Source organism: Hesperophylax consimilis, chromosome 27, assembly GCF_061612785.1.
Source record: "Hesperophylax consimilis isolate HC1 chromosome 27, BYU_Hcon_1.0, whole genome shotgun sequence".
Lineage (NCBI taxonomy): Eukaryota > Metazoa > Arthropoda > Insecta > Trichoptera > Limnephilidae > Hesperophylax > Hesperophylax consimilis.
In genome coordinates this window covers 27,273,600-27,295,197 of record NC_142862.1, presented here as the reverse complement: position 1 = coordinate 27,295,197, position 21,598 = coordinate 27,273,600, and the positions used below count along the sequence as shown (strand labels likewise).

Sequence of the window (21,598 nt, the reverse complement as noted above, 5' to 3'; positions counted from 1 at the left end):
AACATATGAACTGCTTACTGCGGCTTGAAGTCAATGAATCTACCTAGATTAACACGTTTATCCCATATTTTTGAGTTCTATTACAATTATACCACATTATGATAAGCGATCGCTGAAAACGTTTTTGTAAAAATTGTTGAAGATGTTTATGTGGCACAAGATACCCCACTTCCCGGAGCCAAGGGTATAGAAACCCTAAATGATAAGGGTAAGTTGGATGGGAATTTATTAGCTATTGAGATCTCGCCACTATGCAGAGTTAAAGGCATTCCACCAGGGCGATACTAAAATCTTCTACCCTTGAAACCAGGTGCTCATGTTGTCTTTTAAAATGTAATTTTGATTCTACACGTGTAAAACCCATTACCTCTGTGTCCACACATAACGATCCTACTGCTTTGCTACAGAGGCCATCAAAGGACACTACACGGAGAAAACTTAATGATAAATATTGCTAATTTATTAAGAATCTCGTCAAATTATTCGTAATCCGGTTAAAATCGGGATTGCAGGCCGTTAACGAATGAATTTATAGGCTTCCTGATAAAATTTTAGTAAAATGCCAATGTATAGTCATGATGTCGGAACACATGTTCATAAAAATCCTAAGAGATTTTCGAATTTCGTCATTATATATATTATTAAGACAAACGCAGCTTGCAGTCCCGTTTTTAACCGGATTACCAATGATTTGAAGAGATTTTCAATAAATCAGCAATACCCACTTTTCTCCGTGTAATATCACAATATTCTTGCATTTCCCACAGCTCTATAATCCCAAGAAGAACGATGTTTGGCTTGGCTTAGCTTAGAGCAGTCGTGACTGTATGCGAGCCCATAATACATGAACACGCATTCTACGCACGGGTAGAATGATATGCGCGTGTGTTGGAGTGGGGCGGGGGTGAGATACTCGCGACAGGGTGTAACCAAGGCGAGTAACCCAACCAACCTAACCTAACCAGTCAGCCAACCAAACAACCTACCGACCGCGGTGCTCTACTCAGAAGGTGTGACACAGAAGACGAAGATGAAGTGATAAATAAGTTTGGCGTTCTAACCTCGTCTATAACATTGTGATCATTATTACTAGGTGTAAAGCGCGTTCCTTTTATCTATTGAGATCCTGGTTTAGTAGCGATTTCGTGTTAACAACATGTTTGTATGCTAAGTACGTAACCATCACGCTGTTTCCCGAAGAGGTAGGCAGAGAGGATGAAACATCTCAGCCTCGGCACATACTCCTTGCTTCATTCAAATTCATACATCGTCTCATACCCTTTTGTTAATCTGACTCTTGACATGGTCCGATTCAAGTGCATATTTAGTTCTCTTGATGGTGCCGTGTCTTCCTCGGGCATCCCCGACTTATTCTCAAATTGGTCGTACGCTCCATACATCAATGTATACACAACCTTCCGTTATTCTGACTCTTGTTACTCGATTGTGAATTGAAACATTTGCCTCACAAGAGTCCCAACTGCTCCCCACCGCCTGGAGCCAGGGAACAATATCTTATGGCTTTATACTATAGCATCCCCAATTGGGGTATGTTTTGAGGCTGAGTAAAGAGCGGATGGTAAGATGGGGAAGGGGGAGGTGGGGATGTACCTGGATATTGTAAATCTATAATTGTAAATCTTGTTTATATGTTTCAATAAAAAAAAATAAAAAAAAAAAATATATATATATAAAATAAAAAAAATAAAAAAATAAAAAAAATATTCGTATTTGGCCACCAAACACGGCTAAAGCCGTTTCAATCAAAGTTTAGATTCTGAATGATGGTATTTTACCAGGGCGAAACTGAAACTATCTAACACTCTGGAACGGGCCGCTATTATATTGCGTATTACTTGAAATGAAAATATTGCGAAATAACACAAATAAATCATTGAAGAAAATAATAATAACAAAACATGAAAAATAAAAAGATAACGGTCTCAACTGGCAAACGAAGCCAGGATTTCTGTTTTACCGGGACGACGTCTTTAACCACTCGACCATTGGGACCTAATTATTACACGTCATATTTGTCGATCTCATATTTCAAATTCAGAATTGACAATATTCTTTTGCAACCAATTTGACCACATTTTTCAATGATTACAATGTTCTACAGAATTGATTTATAAATTTACCTATATAGTGTCTAGGATAAACGTAACCGATTTATTTATGTTCAGTCTTTTTTCCTTTAGATTTATTAGTATTATCTTCTTCTTCAATGATATATCACATTAATTGGTTTTCATCCTTGTCCTTTCTTAAATAATAAGATTTTATTTAAGTCCCATTTGCTAAAAACTGAATGTCACCCTATCTGTCATTATTATCTACTTTGCTTCTTCTTTTGAATAATGATTAGTTATGGTTCAAATATTGTTACAATATACTATCAAATTACCCATCTTTACCAATACTCATTTTTTCATTAATTTTGAAATATTTTGTGTTTGTATGTAGAATTACTTTATGTTTGTGATACTCTTATGTTTGTCTACTCAAATGTAAATTGTTAACCTCGATACAGGCTTAGTCCTAGTGAGGTAGATTTTTATGTGAAAAAAATGTGTTTTATGTATAGTGAGATGCAATAAATAAATAAAAATAAATAAATTGGTATAACCTTCGAAAGTTGTTCCAATAAAAATTGAATAATCAAATAAAATTTACTTGCGCATCGGCATGCGGCTCGACGTCAACCACAGAGGCCGTTTGTATAATTAATGAAGCTGGGCGTCTAACGATTAGAAATTAAATAATCAATATAGATATTGCGTAAGGTGTTTCTAAAGTCACCTCGATATAGTTTAAGGCAGAATTAAGATAAATAATACCAAAAGGTCATGTCTGGCTAATATACCCCTCCCCTCCATCCCATTACGCCTAAAACATTCCTGCCCGTGTTAAGAGGAAGCTACAACCCTAAAATGTGAATATTCTTGGTATACCTTATATCTTAGGTAATAGGCATTAAAATCGCTTGACAAACTGAGTCTAGAAACGTTCGATTTCACGCAAAAAACTGTTTTTTATTTATTTTGTAAATAATTTTATAAGAAAACAAAAAAGTTAATCAAGTGAAACTGTCACAGATAATCATAGCTATAATAGTGTATTTTTTTAAAATTTTGATGCTTTTACGCGTTCATACATTTCTATTGAAAAAAAAATTTTTTAGTAGTTGTCATTAATATTTTTATTGAGTAATTTATTTTTTTATTTGTATTCTACTCAAGCGAAACGATAGGAAAACCTTCAATTTATCTAAAGCATATTTTTTGGTATTCATAATGTACACCAATTCGTTATAAAGATTAATCAAAAGTGATTTAGCATTAAGCTTCGCCCTAAATCACTAATTAAAATATCAATTAAACTCAGATTATGCATCTCCCAAAAAACTTAAAATAAAGATAAAAACGAGACAATGGTAAAAAGGTAACTTTGGATAGTTATTTTCATTGTACCCTTTTCCCAGAAACACGTTTAGTAATAAAATACGTTTTTGATAAAGTGCCTAAGAAATTATAATACGTAAAACCAGAAACGTTAATTTCCTTTATTAGTAAAAAGTTAGGTTATCATTTCTTTCGTATTGCTTTCGTGCGAGCGAATTGAAATTGCCTTTTTTGCCAAGCGCCTGAGTAAATATATTATATTATACAACCCAACTACTATTAGTGTGGAAGTCGGTGGACGGATTAGAGAGGAATGTGGATGGTGATCTGGGAAGCAAACAAATCCTCGATGGATGGATTTGGGATATGACAGGGGTGCATTTGGCAGCGGGTTTACATTCTGAATGACAATAACTGATGACTTTAAATACTGTAAAAATACAAATACTATCTTTGTAAGATTAAGTTTGAGTTTATTTGCAGACATCCAGCTTAAAACTGCATAATTCATTTTACTATTTCGTATTTTAGGACGTATTTTTTTCCGGGGAACACAACTTGAATATCAAACAATTGTTTGAATAGCTATGTAATTTAAAGCCAGCTGTGTGAATAAGATGTTCAGGGCGATTCGTACGGAGAATGAAAAGAATGGGACCCAGGACAGAGCCCTGGGGAACTCCAAATTCCACGGGAGTTTCAGGTGATGAAAGTTACATACCTTTACACATGGTCCACAAGTAAGATGTAACCCACTGGATTGGAGTACCTACATTACCTCGAACGCCAAATTCGGTACCGAGCATATTTAATAGAATGCTATGATCTACCGTGTCAAATTCCGCACTCACGTCAAGAACAGATACCAAACCTAACTTACCTGGTTGCATCCCGATGATCATTTACGAGTGATGTTACAGAAATTTCGAATACTGGAGCAGTATGGAGCTTTTACATAGATTTTACTGATAAACATAAATGGGTGCCAAAGAAAGCTTTAAAGCCTTATATTCCCCGTGAGAACGGGTTGTTTTCACGATAAGACTATGGTACGACGTTTGTTGTTTCCTCCTTCCTACAACATTGATTTCTTCAAGTTTCAGGAAGGTTAAAGGTAGTTCGATGCGGCCCTGTCCCGCCCAAGCGGCTAATCCCCGCCCATATGCGAGTAAACGACTCGGCCGAGAAGCTCCATCTGTAGGGGGCGGGTGGAGTTGGTTGATAGGAGCGAGGAGTCGAGATCGGGCCGCCCTAGCGTCATGTATGAAAATACTATCTTAAGAGACCCAGCTGCCCGGAGCCAGTGGGAATATGTCATGTTTTGGAGTGTTTTAAGTGTTAGAGTAATGAGATAGAGTAGATTAAGGTTGGTGGCGATTTCAATTCGGGAAGCAGGTACGGATACCGCTGCCCCGGGAACCTTTCATTGGATAACCAAGGTAGGTCACCCCAAGCAGTTCGCTACGTTTGGTGACTTATCAGGGCTGCCCGGATTAATCCAGATGAGGGTTTGTCCAGATCTCTGCGGCGGAAACATCTCCCGCCAAATGTGTAGCGGGACCGATCGGAAGAAGCCGGTTGAGTCCGCGGCTGGAGGGATTCATACGTCCGTCACTCCTGGAGAAAGCGTCCCCGAGATTCAGACCTAATATCCCTCATACCTTTTTCGTTCCGAGAACTTTTTAAAAATACCCTATACACACCATCCCCAAAGACGACATAGACCCCCGAGGGAAATTATTTTCCTCAGGGCCCCCCGTGTGGAATTAATGTAAAAAAAATCATCTACTTCGTGAAATAATTTCTACAAAATTCTATCAATATTAATCCGAAATAAATCAGAACTCAGTTCTAGAGATTTCGTGGAATTATTTAAATCATAACGGCAATTATTAATTGATCGTAATTTTATTTAAATTAAAAAAAAAAACATCAAAACACAACGAAATAATCACCGAATCGGCGTTTCTAGACTTTCCCATATTCAAGAAAAATATAACTTACTAGAAACGTCAGCATTAGAACAATACATACGGAGAAAAATGAGTTTGCTAATTTATTAAGAATCTCTCCAAATTATTGGTAATCAGGTTAAAAACGGTATTGTAGGCCGTTGCCTGATAACTTTTAGTAAATCTATTTAAATAAAAATGTAAATATTCTTCAGCGATTGTTTTGAAATTTTGACACAACGTTGCTTTTGAATACGCATGTGTTTTTAAATATTCTATATTTTTTTTTTTTTTTTTTTTATTTGGTACAATATTTTTTGCATTTCAAAGATTTCCAGTAATGTTGGCCTCACTGGGTGGCTTGCCCGTGCTGAGGCCTTCATTTTATAATATGAAAATATAATCTACATAATACATTTAAAGAGAAAATAATACATTTAAAATATAATCTTGTGTGTTTGTGAGTGATGTGTGTTTATATTGGTTTTGTGTGTTACCAGTAGGTTTTATTTTTATTTTATGCTATGACATTTTGGTAATATTGTCTTTTTTGTTCTTTAATCCATTTTGTAATTTTATGTGTGAATTTATTTTTATTTTCCTCAATTTTAATTTCAAGTTATACACTGTTGAAAGCTTTTATAGCATATTGGTAGTGTCTTTATATTATACAGATGAGTCACCTATGACATGTATGCTTAAAAAAAAAAAAAAAAAAAACGCCATCTATTGAACTTAAAAGCAACACGCGCTATTGTTTATCTATCTACATATTTAAATTCTAAAAAATCTGCAGACAGACTGAGCTGAGAACAGACGCGTGGCGGGGTACAGCTAGTTACGAATATGTTATCACGTTATCGGAACATGTGTTCACGAAAATCTTAATATTTTAGCATTTCGTCATGATATGTAATCAATGCACGTGCTTTTGCCTTTATAAAATATCATTGCAAAATGCGAAAATATTAGGATTTTCGTGAACACGTGTTCCGACATCTCGATAACATATTCGTAATTCACTAAAAGTTTATAAGGAAACCTGTTAATTCTTTCGTAATTCCTGCAATCCCGTTTTTAACCGAATTACCAATAAATTGGAGAGATTCTTAATAATTCAATTCTGTTGCAGTCGACGTAAACATCTCCACAGTTAATAATTAACTGTTATAATCGGTACACGTAAATAAAAATATACCTATATTTGTATACACGGTGTCCGGAAACTCGTAGTATAAGCAGAAAACTGCTGAATCTATATCACATTTGGATTCGATTTTGCAGAATAACTTTTTTTGATATGAGCTTTAGTTTTCGAGTAAATCAAGTCCGAATATCAAATTTTTAAAGTGAAATTTCAAAAAAAGGCTAGGGGGTTAATATCTGCTCTTTAATGTCTTTTTTAATGCGTCTAAACATAGTCCCGGGTCGAAAAGCGGTGTCCCGAAACTGCGATTCCACTCTATTAGTTGGTATTGCTGGAATAAGCCCTACGTAACACGCACGAAGCACCAGTCCCAGAACTATGCTAACTGCTATGTTATATGGGACAATTTATGTTTAATGCACCATCAAGCTTGATAGACAGTATTCCTCAATGTTTAAGCATGGGCTTTTGGAACACAAGAAAAGCCCGGATTGGATTACAGGATAAAAAGGAACTCACTCAAAGGAGCTGCACTGGGCACAAAGCTGCACTCTGAGCACAATGTTTTATTGACATCTTGCAAAAACAACCGGTCAGGGTGACATTTTTGGGATGGGTACATTAGGTAGGTTGGACAGTTACAGGATTTAAGATTTCCTATCCACCAAGTTTTTGCGAATGTATATCTACCAATCCCATATATAGTTTTTGTGAATGCATATCTAACAATCCCCTATAAAGTTTTTGCGAATGTATATCTACCAATCTCATATATAGTTTTAGCGAATGTATATTATACCAATCCCATATATAGTTTTTGCGAATGTATATCTACCAATCCCATATATAGTTTTTTCGAATGCATATCTAGCAATCACATATATAATTTTTGCGAATGTAAATCTAGCAATCCCATATATAGTTTTTGCAAATGCATATCTAGCAATCCCATATATAGTTTTTGCGAATGTATATCTACCAATCCCATATATAGTTTTTGTGAATGCATATCTAACAATCCCATATACAGTTTTTGCGAATGTATATCTACCAATCTCATATATAGTTTTAGCGAATGTATATATACCAATCCCATATATAGTTTTTGCGAATGCATATCTAACAATCCAATATATAGTTTTTGCGAATGCATATATCTAGCAATCCCATATATAGATTTGGCGAATGCATATATAACAATCCCATATTTAGTTTTTGCGAATGTATATCTACCAATCCCGTATATATTGCGTGAGCAAAAAGTTTCTTTTAACCCTTTAGATGCCAAAAAATATATTTAAAGTTTAAAAAAAAAATCAAAAGGCACGCTGTGTGATTACTCAGTTGTACTACGAGTTTCCGGACTCCGTGTATATAATTTCAATTGCTCTTTTATAAAAAATAAGAATGAGAACGCCCAAACGGGGGTGTCTTATTTTTGGAGAGTAGCTTTCGGCCGTTTCATCCGCCGATAACCCCCTACCCCACTGGGAGGAAAATACTTGGGGGGGTGCTGTAGGTTGTCACCTACTCACTACTTCTTACCTCCCTTCTGTTTCTCGTTCACCCATACTGGAAAAAAACGTGTGCAGATGTGTTTCTGTGGAAGTGGAGGTAAGGAGTAAAAAGGAAAACGTTGTAAGCACAATTTTTAATTTTAAGATAATTCATAATGTAATTGCCTATTTAATGTGTTATTGATATTAAGGTGACGTAACGCGAGGTACTGTGTTTTTGGTTTGAAAATTTGATGGTCTATAAATATTATAGAATATTGCGAGTAGAACACATCTTGTTCTCTGCCATAATCGAACATTTTAGTTGACAAGTATTGATAAAAAAAATACGTTGAATTGCAAAATCTCCTACTTAAGAACCCCTTTTCAGATATGGTTTTATTCTATAATGTTGTAGAGCAAATTAAGTTATTTAAATCACGTAAGTTTTTAGATTCTCACGGCCAAAAGCATTTTTGTTGTTTGTTTTTGGGGTGTTATGCCGTGTTGCGCTAACTCCTTCTTTAGCCGACGTTTCGGACAGCGTTGCAGTGTCCATCATCAGGGCAGATCCGGTAGATCCGAAGAAGGAGTTAGCGCAACACGGCATAACACCCCAAAAACAAACAACAAAAATATTTAAATCACGATCGGAAAACACATATCTGTGCCTGAATTTTACAAAATAAAATAAAACATGAATTTTAGCGAGGTTTTTTTGCCACGCAGCTGGTGGTCAAACGCATCCGACACCAAGACCCAGACAAACCTCACCCCACAAACACGGGCATCCCTGCTAATTCAATAAACGTGGCGAACCACCAGGGAGTAACCTATGCAAGGAGATGGGTATGAGCAAGATTAGAAAGTACCTGGCTGATCACATCTGATCACAAAACACGACTAAAGCCATTTTAAGCAATGTATCGATTCTTTCAGCAGTGTGATATGGAACAGAATCTACATCTCCTGGTGGTATCTGATGGTATCCTATATATGGTGGAGCTGCACGGTTCATTTCTTGCACAATTACTACAGACTCAAGTTAAACAAACACAAAACACTTATAAGTGATTAAAATTAAAATGTCACCTACAGTATTCTTCACCGTAGTTAAGATATGCGCACGCGCAATGCTCGGCGCCAAGATTCCACGTGGTCGTCAAGCCTCCACGTGGGGGTGACCGACCACCTCCATCTTCCGCCACCCACCTCCCGACCCCACCTCGCCAACCGCGCGGGGAGGCAGAGAGAGAGATGACGGTAGATAAGGCGAGATGTGATAACAGATATTATCTGCGGCATGTAGTCATTAAGAAACAAGATATATTATGCAAGTCCATAATCTCAGGTTTAAAAAGTAAACATTACATTTTTGATAATTCGTTAGAGAAACATTTTAAACAGAGGAGAAAAATATTTTTTTTTTTATTTTTTTTATAGAGAATACCTTACAAGAGTCCCAACTGCTCCCGTCTGGAGCCAGTGAGACTATGGCATCCCCAATTGGGGGATGTTGTGAGGGTGAAGGTAAGTGGGGAAGGGAAAGAGGAAGGTGGGGAAGTACCTGGCTATTCAGATCTAGTCACTAAACACGGCTAAAGCCATTTGGAGCAACGTTTCAATTCTGAATGGTGGTCTTACACCAGGGCGATACTGGTAGTATCTTCCACTCTGGAACGTGCCGCAAATATACTATATATTATTTTAATTAATTAATTGTGAAATAACACAAATTAATTAATTAATTGTGAAATAACACAAATTAATTAATTCATTGTGAAATAACACAAATTAATTAATTAATTGTGAAATAACACAAATTAATCAAATAAAATTTATTTGCGCACGCCGGGTTCGAACCCGCGACCTTCGGAATGGCAGTCCAATGCGTTACCACTGGACTATGCCGGCCGTCAAAAGGAATACAGTTACAAGAAGGCTATAATATAATAATATTAACTCTTACTAAACAAAACTCCGGCTAAACAAAATACTTTGAACTTTAATACGATAGATTGACAATGGGCCCTGATAACTTATTTGCAAGAGGCTTGGAATAATCTGGACCCCGACTTTGACCTTATTTATCATAACCTAATAGACGAATCTAGGGCCATCTGTGGGTGGCCTCTTACAATAATTATAGGTTCTACGTAATTTAAAAAGCAATTTTTACTTTTTTTATTACTATTCCACTAAAGTATCGTGTTTATTCGCCTCCGTGGTCAAGGGGCAAGACTCTCGACTAGCAAGCCGTAGGTCGCGTGTTCAAATCCCGGCGTGCGCAAGTAAATTTTATTTAATTAATTTTGTTATTTCACAGTTTAATAATATTGCGGAACGTTCCGGAGTGGAAGAGACTCTCAGTATCGCCCTGGTTTAAGACCACCATTCAGAATTGAAACGTTGCGAGAAATGGCTTTAGTCGTGTTTGGTGACCAGATCTGGATAGTCAGGTACTCCCCCACCTTCCTCTTTCCAACCTCCCCCCATTACCCATGGTCTAACAACATACCCCAACTAGGATGCCATAGTCCCACTAGCTCCAAACGATTGGGAGCAGTTGGGACTCTTATGCGTTACTCACATAAAAAACTATAATGTTTGTAAAAGCACGTATGAGCGTATAATATAAATAAATAAAACGATTGTCACCAAATTGCAAAACACCCGTCAATTTGAGGTGATTTCGCACAAAAATAGCGATATATATAAAAAAATCAAATATTATTATTATTTATTAACTCTTAGGCTTCAAAAAAGCCTATAATCTCTATAATACTTTTGGCCCTGAAAGCCTCTAATCTCAGCATTAGCTATGTTTAAGGCGATGCACTACGTCATGTAATATTTTAAATTGAGCCGCTATCAATAACAACCCTTACGTAGATGGCGATAAGGTTTAAATTCCCCCTTAACACCATCCGACTGTTTTGATTTATGCAAGAAAAAAACATGGCCAAAAAGTGCCTTTTATTTTATTTTGTGGATGTTCAGACATTAATATTTAATTTTTTTTTTCGATCATTTTATAAATAACTTAATTTGCCTCATTATACAATAAAATCATAACCGAAAATGGGTTCGTAAGTAGGAGATTTTGAAATTTAAAGCAGTTTTCATAGGCCTTTATATTATTTTTTTTCTGGGCTTATAAAAAGACTTATCTAAAGAAATACTCGATTATTTCAAAGGCCAAGATGTATTCTACTCGCAGTATTTAATAAAAGCATCTGAAACATTTCTAGACGACCAAATTTTCAAACCAAAAACACATGATTTTGCATTACTACGTATGGCATCGCCTTAATAAACAGATTTGAATAACCAGATACCTCCCTATCGTTCATACTTCTCTCTTCGCGTTCACCGGTCATACAACATTCCCCAAATTAGGGATGCTATAGTCCTATTGGCTCTGGGCAATTACATCTAAGATTTTGAGTTAATCACATTATTTTCTGAAGACTTTTGTCTCAATTTACATAAATTATTACATAAAATAACATCAAATTAGTACAAAATCAATTCGTAATAGACATAATAAATAAACAAGTGCGCATTTGAAAGTACGCAATCCTGACCTATTCCTATTGATTTATAAAAAGCAATTGAAGACTCACCAATTAGAAGAAGAAGAAGAGTCGTTTCGTAGATTCTGGGCGGTGCGGCCAAAGAACTTAATTAAATAATATTGTCTCGTTTTCCTCCGTTAATATTTATACAGATGTATTTTGCTTTTTAATAATAAAATAGATTTTTATTGTTTAAATTGATTATTTAATAAGTGCACTTTTTCTATGGTCCACCTCGCGGTGTCAGCAACCTGCGAACAAAATAACAAAACATAGAATGTATCAATATTTTAAAATCGTAATGTAATCGTAATTTAATGTATTGTTATATAAAAAAAAACTAACTAACGCTCGTGCCGTTTACCCCGCAGGGATAGGCAGAAAGGTCGGACCGCCAAACTAGGTCTTGACATACACTCCTTGCCTCATTTACATTCATACATACTCTTCAATTATTCTGACTCTTGACAAGCCCCGACTCAAATATCTGCTTCACTCGATCGTGCGGGGGTCCCCGAGTTTTTCTACCATTTACTTTTGCGTCATATATTCTCCTTACACTCCTTTCTCCGTTCATTCGCTCGTGCCCAATCCATCTAAGCGTCCCTTTCTGAATCTTGTTTACATCAGCCTAGATATTTCTGCAGATCTCCACATTTCTCAGACGATCATACATGGTTTTACCACACATACACCTCGGGAATTTCATTTCTACAGCATTCACTATAAAATCGAGTCCAAATTACTGTGACGTAAATTCGCCAGTTTCCCGCTTGCTGCTGCTGTTATAGTTTGGTACCGATTATCGTCACGACCTGCCTCAAGATTCAATTGATCTTATCACGCTTTGTTGGAACGTCCCCGACTCCGCCATCCACTTGCTCATCAATTATTCCACTGATACTCCTTCTCTGTCCATCCGCTGCAGACCGTACGTGTTCAAACAATCGAAGCGTCTTTATTCTAAATTAATTCGTTTACATCGGATACCTCTGGTTGATGCACAAAATAAAATACACACCATCAAAATCAATTGAAAGATAATTGATTTTTTTTAAATTTCAGTTGATTTTTTTAATAAAAATCAATTATCTTTCAATTGATTTTTTTAATAAAAATCAATTATCTTTCAATTTATTTTTTTAATAAAATTACCATTGAAAGATAATAATAAGTGGTTTTATTGTTGATTGCTTTGTTGACTGGGCCATAATGTATTCACGCTTGTATTGCAGATTTTCCTCGCCGGACATTTTACTTGTCAATATTACTGTGCATATCCAATATATTATTTGGCTTAATATGTCACTTATAATTTTTCTATATCAAATGTAGAATAATAAATAAATATTATCTTACTTTTTTAACAAATAAAGATAATGATATCCTCTCTGGGATCTCCCGTGCTGAGGATTTCATTTAAATGTTATTAAAATTTATTACCTAGTATATTTTTCTAACCCGGTAAAGCACTGTATCAATTATCCGATGGCTATTTCTATACGGAGACAATTTAAAAAAAAACCGTCATTTTTGAGAATTGCAATTTTGTTATGAATTATTGGGCTTCTCTCCTGTTTCAATGGAAAAATAACGCAAATATTGTCTAGTTTAATATGTTGAAACAGTTTGTGTACATGCGTTAAAGATCGACGATTAATTTCATTCATTCATTTCATACATTTATATAAGATATAGATCCAGCTAACCCATTGGGCGCATTTTTGCACCCGTGTTCTAAAATTAATTATAAAAACACCCTTATATTATAAAACTTCCTTAATGTTAGTTGTAAGTTTCTACATATGTAAATATATATGTCATTAAGACAGTAGTTATAGGCCTTAGTCGTAAGTCACTAGTTTTTAGTCAGTAGTTCTAGTATTAACTATTTAAAAATTACATTTGTACAGCGCCCTTGAGGTGATTTTTCACAAAAACGGCGCTATATAAATTAGCCAAATATTAATATTATTGGGTGGATCCACAGTATTCTCCTTGAGAATCTCAAGAAGGATGCTGTGTTTTTACTTATGGCGGCGTAATAACACTTTACCTAAAATACGCGAGCACCTCAGCACAGGTTCTCTTAGTGAGGTGAGTTGAGGTCACAAAACACTACTACTAACATATACACATAAGTACTTATTATGTAAACTGTAAGTATGTAATAGAAAAAAAAAGTATTTTTATTAAAATGTACTATCGTAAACCCGTGAAAAATCACGGGTTAGTCATAGAGGCGCAATGTAGTGATAATAGCACGTCGAACCATGTTGAGCGGGGACCGGATTTGCTACTTTCCTATCATTAAATTGAACTGATTGAAGGTAAAACACGTGGAACCAATTCTCATATAAATATAATAGTAAGTATATCATGTGACAAATCAGTTCCAATTGTTACAATGGATATATAAATAAATTTTGTTAAAATTATATCATTATAAATAGGTACCGTGTCGCCTGACTGAATCCTCTAAAGAAACACCACCAATTTTAAAATGAAACTTAAATTCACAGAAAAAGTTCTAGAGTTCATTGAGATCTGGAGTTACAGTTTGTTAACTTAAAAAAAAGCACTTTATATAGCGTCGTTGAGGGATGCAGCCACCCCAAGGACGCTTTACGTTATATTTGCTACTAGCACATGTTTCTGTGGCTCAGTATGTTTGTGAAGATAGAGAAATGGTGCGTGTTGCTCTTAAGTCCAAATGATGGCGCTGTTAAAAAAAAAACCCACGTTTTTCCAACAGATGGCTTGCAATGCAACGTTGCGCGTTGTGTCAAAATTTCAAAGCAATCGGTAAAGAATTAAACTTAACTTTCCGAGATTTAAGATTTTGATCAAGCGAATATTTACATTTTTATTTATATAGAAGATTGTAAGTAGCTTTTTGTAAAGAAATGGTGCTATAATATTTCTTTTCAAAATTTTAAAACATCATTCTGATCTACTGAATGGCAGGTCAATTGGTCCAACAATTGGACCAGTGTGTTAATTCTGATCTACTGAATAGCAGGTCAATTGGTCCAAAAATTGGACCAGTGTGTTAATTCTGATCTACTGAATAGCAGGTCAATTGGTCCAAAAATTGGACCAGTGTGTTAATTCTGATCTACTGAATTGCAGGTCAATTGGTCGAAACATTGGACCAGTGTGTTAATTCTGATCTAATGAATAGCAGGTCAATGAGTGCAAACATTGGACCAGTGTGGTAATTCTGATCTACTGCATAGCAGATCAATTGGTCTGAACATTGGACCAGTGTGTTAATTCTGATCTACTGAATGGCAGGTCAATTGGTCGAAACATTGGACCAGTGTGTTAATTCTGATCTAATGAATAGCAGGTCAATGAGTGCAAACATTGGACCAGTGTGGTAATTCTGATCTACTGCATAGCAGATCAATTGGTCTGAACATTGGACCAGTGTGTTAATTCTGATCTACTGCATAGCAGGTAAATTGGTCGAAACATTGGACCAGTGTGTTAATTCTGATCTACTGAATGGCAGGTCAATTGGTCGAAACATTGGACCAGTGTGTTAATTCTGATCTAATGAATAGCAGGTCAATGAGTGCAAACATTGGACCAGTGTGGTAATTCTGATCTACTGCATAGCAGATCAATTGGTCTGAACATTGGACCAGTGTGTTAATTCTGATCTACTGCATAGCAGGTAAATTGGTCCAAACATTGGACCAGTGTGTTAATTCTGATCTACTGAATGGCAGGTCAATTGGCAAAACATTGGACCAGTGTGTTCATTCTGATTTACTGAATGGCAGGTCAGTTGCTCCAAACATTGGACAAGTGAATTAATTTTTGTAGAATAATCTTCAATTTAGCTGAAAATTGGCTTACGAGGTCTTAATAATAAGATATGCATACATTATGATTACTCGCTATCTACATTAACTAATAAGTGGTGAACCAATTTAGGTTTGAATGTGTCAAAATTCATATCAGGTTATTTGTAACGAAGGAATTTTTGTCTTTCTTTAAAAACAAATCTAAGAATTATTTGTATAAAACTATGGAGTGTAATACTATGGCATCCACAATTGGGGTGATTTTGTGAAGATGAAGGAGATGGTGAAGGGAAGGAGATGGAGGAGAGAAATCTGGCTATTCAAATCTGGTCACCAAACACGACTAAAGCTATTTCAATAATATTAAAGCTATTCTGAGTGGTGGTCTTACCATGGTGATACTGAAAGCATCTGCCACTTTGGAACGTGCCGCAAATAAACTATACATTTTTTATAGAAAAAATATGAAATAACACAAATTAATCCAATAAAATTTACTTTCGAAAGCTGGGATTAGAACCCGCTATCTCCGGATTCATAGCATTAATAAGATAATCGGATATTATTTTGTAAAAAACACATTGAAAAATGAAAAATAATTCCAAAATAATTATGGAATTTCCCATTTGTTTAATTTATTAGTATAAAATGATAATTATTAAAGCATAAAATGATATCGATCGTGCGCTTGTAAATAAGGTGGCTGTTGGCTGTTGGCTGGTGGTAGTGGCGACGCCGGGGCGCCGGCCGTCGCGGCGCCGAGCGGAGGCGTCTGCCCGGCGCCACTGCTCTCGGGCAGAGCAGCCTCCCAAACAACCAACCAACCGACACACACAAACAACACACAACATACATACACCTACTACCCTGTACAACACACAAATCTACTGCCACCATCGAGCCCCTATCCGCATACCGTACGGTAGTGTTGGAGATACGTGATTAAAAGTGTGTGTATTTGGAAGTCACAACAATGATGTCTTATTATTTATTATACTCGTATTGCAATACCTCGCATTATGTAGATACTTGCAATATTGAAAGAAGCATAATTGCAGGAAACTCCAATGATGTAGGACTAAGTAGGCGGTTAGCGCTAACAAAAAAAAATGTCAAAAGAAGCGAAGCCAGTAGGTACTTACTCTGATATATTCCAGTGAGGCATGGAACTGACAGAGAAAGGATGAATGTAGAAATGAGATCCCTGAGGCAAACGTGTGGTAAAACCATAGATAAACTTATCGAATTCCGCTGCATGCTTGGTTTCAACTTAATTACTACAAGAAATAAATATTTATATGGTGGGAGATGGTAAAATATGCATTTAAGTTCTAATTTTTAATCGAAGTTAAGTTTGAAGGTTAGAAAATACGCATAAATTATTAATGTAATTTAAACTAAACCATAAAAATCAATTTTGTGCATGTTTACTTAAACCCCTGACTTAAATAGTTGTCTCCATTAAGTTGAAATCCAGTTTTGTTTTTTAACGAATTCCATGATAACTCCTCAAAATGACAATTCAACACATCTTTAAAAAGTGATATAAAGTCATTAAAAGTGATAAAACAAAAACTAGGTTAAATAGTTTACATATGTAACATAACTTTATAATACTTTTTGTAGGTGTGTTGAATTGTCATTTTGATGAGTTATCGGAACATCTTTTTAAAGAGCTTTTGCATGCAGCGGAATTCGACAAATTTACCAAACAACGTAAGATCCTGTGAGGAATGTTAAGAATCGCAAAGGAAGCAAGGCTAATGTAAAAAGTATGGGCATGTAGAGCGAATGGTCTAAGAAAGGAGCATAAGGAGAATGTAGGACGAGACTGTGAATGGTAGAATAAGTCACGGCACGATCGAGTGAAGCAGATACTTGAGTTAGGCCATGCCAAGAGTCAGCATAACATAAGAGTATGTATGAATGTGACTGAAGCGACGAGTGTGTGCCGGAACTGATTTGTTTGGCGGTTAGTCCTCTCTGCCTACCCCTGCGTGGAAATGGCGTGATGTTTAGTTAGTTGAAGTATACTTAGCGACAACACTGACTTCGTGATTTGAAGGTCGCGCGTATATAAAACAGTAAAACGTAGGCAAGAATTAACATTTACTCAAACGATTCTACTAGAAAACCATGAAACTTAGCCAAGTTATCGACATTCGTATTATAAGTTTAGTATTCTAAAGCCTTTGAGATATAAATCATTCCCACTCACAATCATATTAGTTAAAAAATAAGTAAAAACAAATATATAAGATTAGTCAGCAGCCGAAGAGTTACATAAGTGACTTTTTGGGTTCTTCGTAATAATGATCGCATCTATTTCTGTCACTATGTTTACTAGGCGGATGCTACATCACTATTCTCGAGAGCGAAAAAGATAAAAGTGCTATTTCTAATTTCTCTACACCAAAATACTATTAAATGAATGCGGCGTTCGGTAGGCGTGGCACCTTGCGACAGAATTGGGTTAGAGAGGGATTAACACAAGCAGTGTTAGAATGTATATCAAGGACGTGGTCTTTTTTGTTTAGTGCAATAACCGTGACAAGATAAATCACAACACAAGACAAAATAGCCAAAATCAGTAGAGATCGCCTTAAGATAATAATAATAATAAGTGTTTTATTATCTTTTTTTTTGTGTAACAAATAATAATGATATCCTCACTGGGATCTCCCGTGCTGAGGATTTCATTTACATATTATGTATAATTTAATTATAAGAAAATTAATATTACATCAGTGTTACAAAAAAATTTAATTATGAACAAATATCATGCAATATATATATTTTATTTTTTTTAATAATTTTAAAATAAGTAAGATGTTTTTTTTATATATATATATATATATAGTGTTTTTTGGTATAGTTATATATATGAAATTTTTTTGGTATAGTTCAGTTGATTCTGTTTTAGTCTGTGTTTGATTTCAGTAAATTTTCTATTTCAGATCTTCCTATGTTAAGTATCCAGCTTTTTATTTCAGATTTAAATGTTAAAGTGTTGAGGTTTTTGAGTGTGAGTGGTATTTTGTTGTAGAGTTTAACACTATGATATAAGAAGCTTTTTTGCCCAAAAGTTGTATTAGTAATTATTTGTTGGATTAGTTTTTGATCATAGATACGGCTTAGGTTTCGATATAAAGTTCAAAGGACAAAGAGCTTGTAATTTTCGTAACATATTCACGAATTTTTTGTTAAAGTCTATATGTAATTAAGATAGTAATTAGTTACCAGCAAATTTTTCATGTTGGGTAATTGTTGACCGCGGAAAACTTTATTTTTAAAATAACAGAGGGCACCACTTCTGTTTACAACAATCCTAAACTGAATAATACAATCAGATTATACCGCACAGAGTTACAACAGCTGAGAGCCAGTAGAACTGTGGCATTATTTCTTATAACACTTTCATAACCGACATCTTCACTAAAAATCACTTGTGTAGCACATCTCTAAATAGTATAAAATAAAGTCCGCGTCTGTCTGTTTGTGCGCTTAGTTCATCTAAACTACGCAACGGATTTTGATAGGGTTTTCACTATCATTTAGAGATTTTTTTCCGAAAGGTTTACATATATAATACATTCATGTTATATTTATAGAAAGTAGAGAAAAGTCGATGTTTTGTAATCAAGACGTAAAAATATTTGTTCGGGCACTACATTGTTAACGCTGGTCAAACCTTGTGTGATACATCAAAATAATGTACTACGGAATTGTATATCTTAAAAAGGCCTACAGAAAAGTCCACGGTGGTATATGTATATGTCTTAAGGATAACCCCCCAGCAACGCCCGGTAAAAGTCAGCTAATAATAATTAATATTATAAGAGATATTAATTAACCTATAGGTAGGTGTGTAACCATTTTCATCTTGGAGAAGATTCTTTTTTGAGCAGATAATCAACTTCACTAGCCTGTCTGAGGCCTAGGAGTAGACATGTTGAAGCCGTGGGTTTTTATGTGCAAGTTAGATATAATGCCAGTTGCGCCTTCAACAATATTACAACATCATACACAGCTATTTTTGCGATGGCTGTGATCAGTATCAACTATGCACTACCTACGCTTCGTGAAGAGGTCATCAATAGCAAAGCATTTTGGTGTCCACTAGAATTCAACCAAAATTGCATCCTAAATTAAACTGTTAAAAACAGGCTTGCTTCAGTATGGAACGTGATTCGATTGCAGCGTGGTGAATACAGTTGGTGGTAGCAACTCCTCCGCTTGAAATGCAACAAATAATCTTCTTGTCAGTTCTAGAATCGCATTGTTAATCGTAGTGGAGGATCGGAAGATGCTCCTCGTCTAAGAATGAAGACTCCAGTTTGTTAAATTTAATTATGATCAAAATCGAGCGGATCCGTCGGTCACAAGCCAAAAGGATACTCACTGCTGCTTCGATTTGAACTCATCAGGTTTTGCCATCCGATCGCAGGTGTGTCTAGGTTGGGAAATCTAACCAATGCACCATGGTTAATGTGTAAATACACCAAAACTATAGATGTAAAACACGAAGAATGATCCACACATCTTGTTACAGATCCGTTATGTTACAACTCAACTTGGGGAAGCAGATTACTTGGACTGATGCTGTTCAACATGGCATCTCCGGGCTTACCTACCAACAACACCCATGCACCCAAATCCCCCAGCCACCAACAATTGAACAACTACACACATAATTACTAGTACTATTTTTTTAAATATTTTGTAAAATTATTAACCTCAACACAGGCTTGTCCTAGTGAGGTTAAAAATTATAACTTAAAAAAAGATACAATGTAAAGAAACGATAAATAAAAAAAGAAAATAAAAAAATACACGTTAGAGCAGGTATGGTGTCAAGACGTTTTCACGTTTGCAGTACAAACGTGAAAAATATACTTTTCGACGCATTATGCACTTGGTTGTACACATCAGAACTGTGGGTGGATTACACTGCATCCCAATGGCATAAGCTAAAAGTCGCTTACAATAATCCTTATCGCCAACTATTCCGCCTGCCAAGATACTGCAGCGCTACGGAAATGTTCCTGTAGGGACGAGAACACTCTTTCAGAGCGCTTCTCCGCCACCACATGGGAAGCTTATGGCACAGACTACGCCAATCAAATAACACAATCATCAGTGCCATGGTTGCCTGGATGGAGTCTCCTCTAATGGCCCGACAGGAGACGGGAGATGTCCAAATATCCTCCAATAAATGGCTGCTTACACACATTTTTGATTTTTTCTTTACTGACTTAAATTCCGCATTTTTTGTACCTATCTATATTATTTTTATTTTTCTAACTATTTTATATATTATTTCAAAATAAAGAATGCATTGCATTGCACTATTCCTGCATACATTCTGTTATTATTATTATCATTTATAATGAAATGAAAATTCATATTTTTATCAGTGTGCTCTGTCACAATAATACGGGTGTACCACAGACATAGGAATTAATAGACGAGAAGATAATGGCGAGGGGTAAAATCAACTGTTGAAGAACGAAGGGCGTAAGGCTGACTGTGATTCGTCAATAAATCAATCTGACAGTAAATAGGCATCTCGCAATATAATATCACCATTTACTTCAAAGTAAAATCTGCTTTTGAATGAATAGACATTTTTACATGGGAGCGCAAATTACTCGCCACGTTATGAACAAATTTGCGAAGTCCAAATTCGGCAAAAAAATTCGGTTCTTTTTTCAGAGTCGAATATTTCGTTTAAGTATTTAGTTAAGACACTTTTATAAATGTTCATAATTTACTTCCCAGCAACCAACCAGCTTTGTGTTTCGCGTCCAGACGTTTCTCGATGTGATAGTAACAACTGATTCATATTATACGATGTGAATATGCTTAAAATAAAGTAAAATAATGCTTATATATGGAATGTAATACGACAATTGGGTTTATTCTCTTTTTCACATCTATTTTTAAAGTTTTCATAGTACAAGTCAACATTTTGCCGTGTTATTTCGTAAAATGAACCGATGATGCCTCGACCATAGTTCGCACAAGAATGATGACGTCACGTTTTCAAATTTCACTTGAGGCCATACGCGAGCACAGCCGGCTCCAATGGAACCGGTATGGGGAGTGGGGATAATACGCTTTTAATCACTTAGGGCAGGTCTACTAATATTCATATATCTATGGGGTGTACACATAGTTTGGTGGGTCATTTAATAAATAAAATT

The 21,598-nt window shown here is 35.6% G+C and overlaps 1 protein-coding gene across 7 annotated transcripts in view; it reads right to left on the bottom strand.

The window, feature by feature from the left end:
* rhea (Talin_middle and talin-RS domain-containing protein rhea) overlaps positions 1-21,598 on the bottom strand; it is a 144,579-nt gene that overhangs the window by 111,081 nt on the left and 11,900 nt on the right. For all 7 annotated transcript variants that reach the window (XR_016305003.1, XM_089648426.1, XM_089648422.1 and 4 more), the window contains exon 2: positions 11,626-11,828. The gene's annotated coding sequence lies outside the window, so the exon portion shown is untranslated. The remainder of the gene's footprint in view (positions 1-11,625; positions 11,829-21,598) is intronic.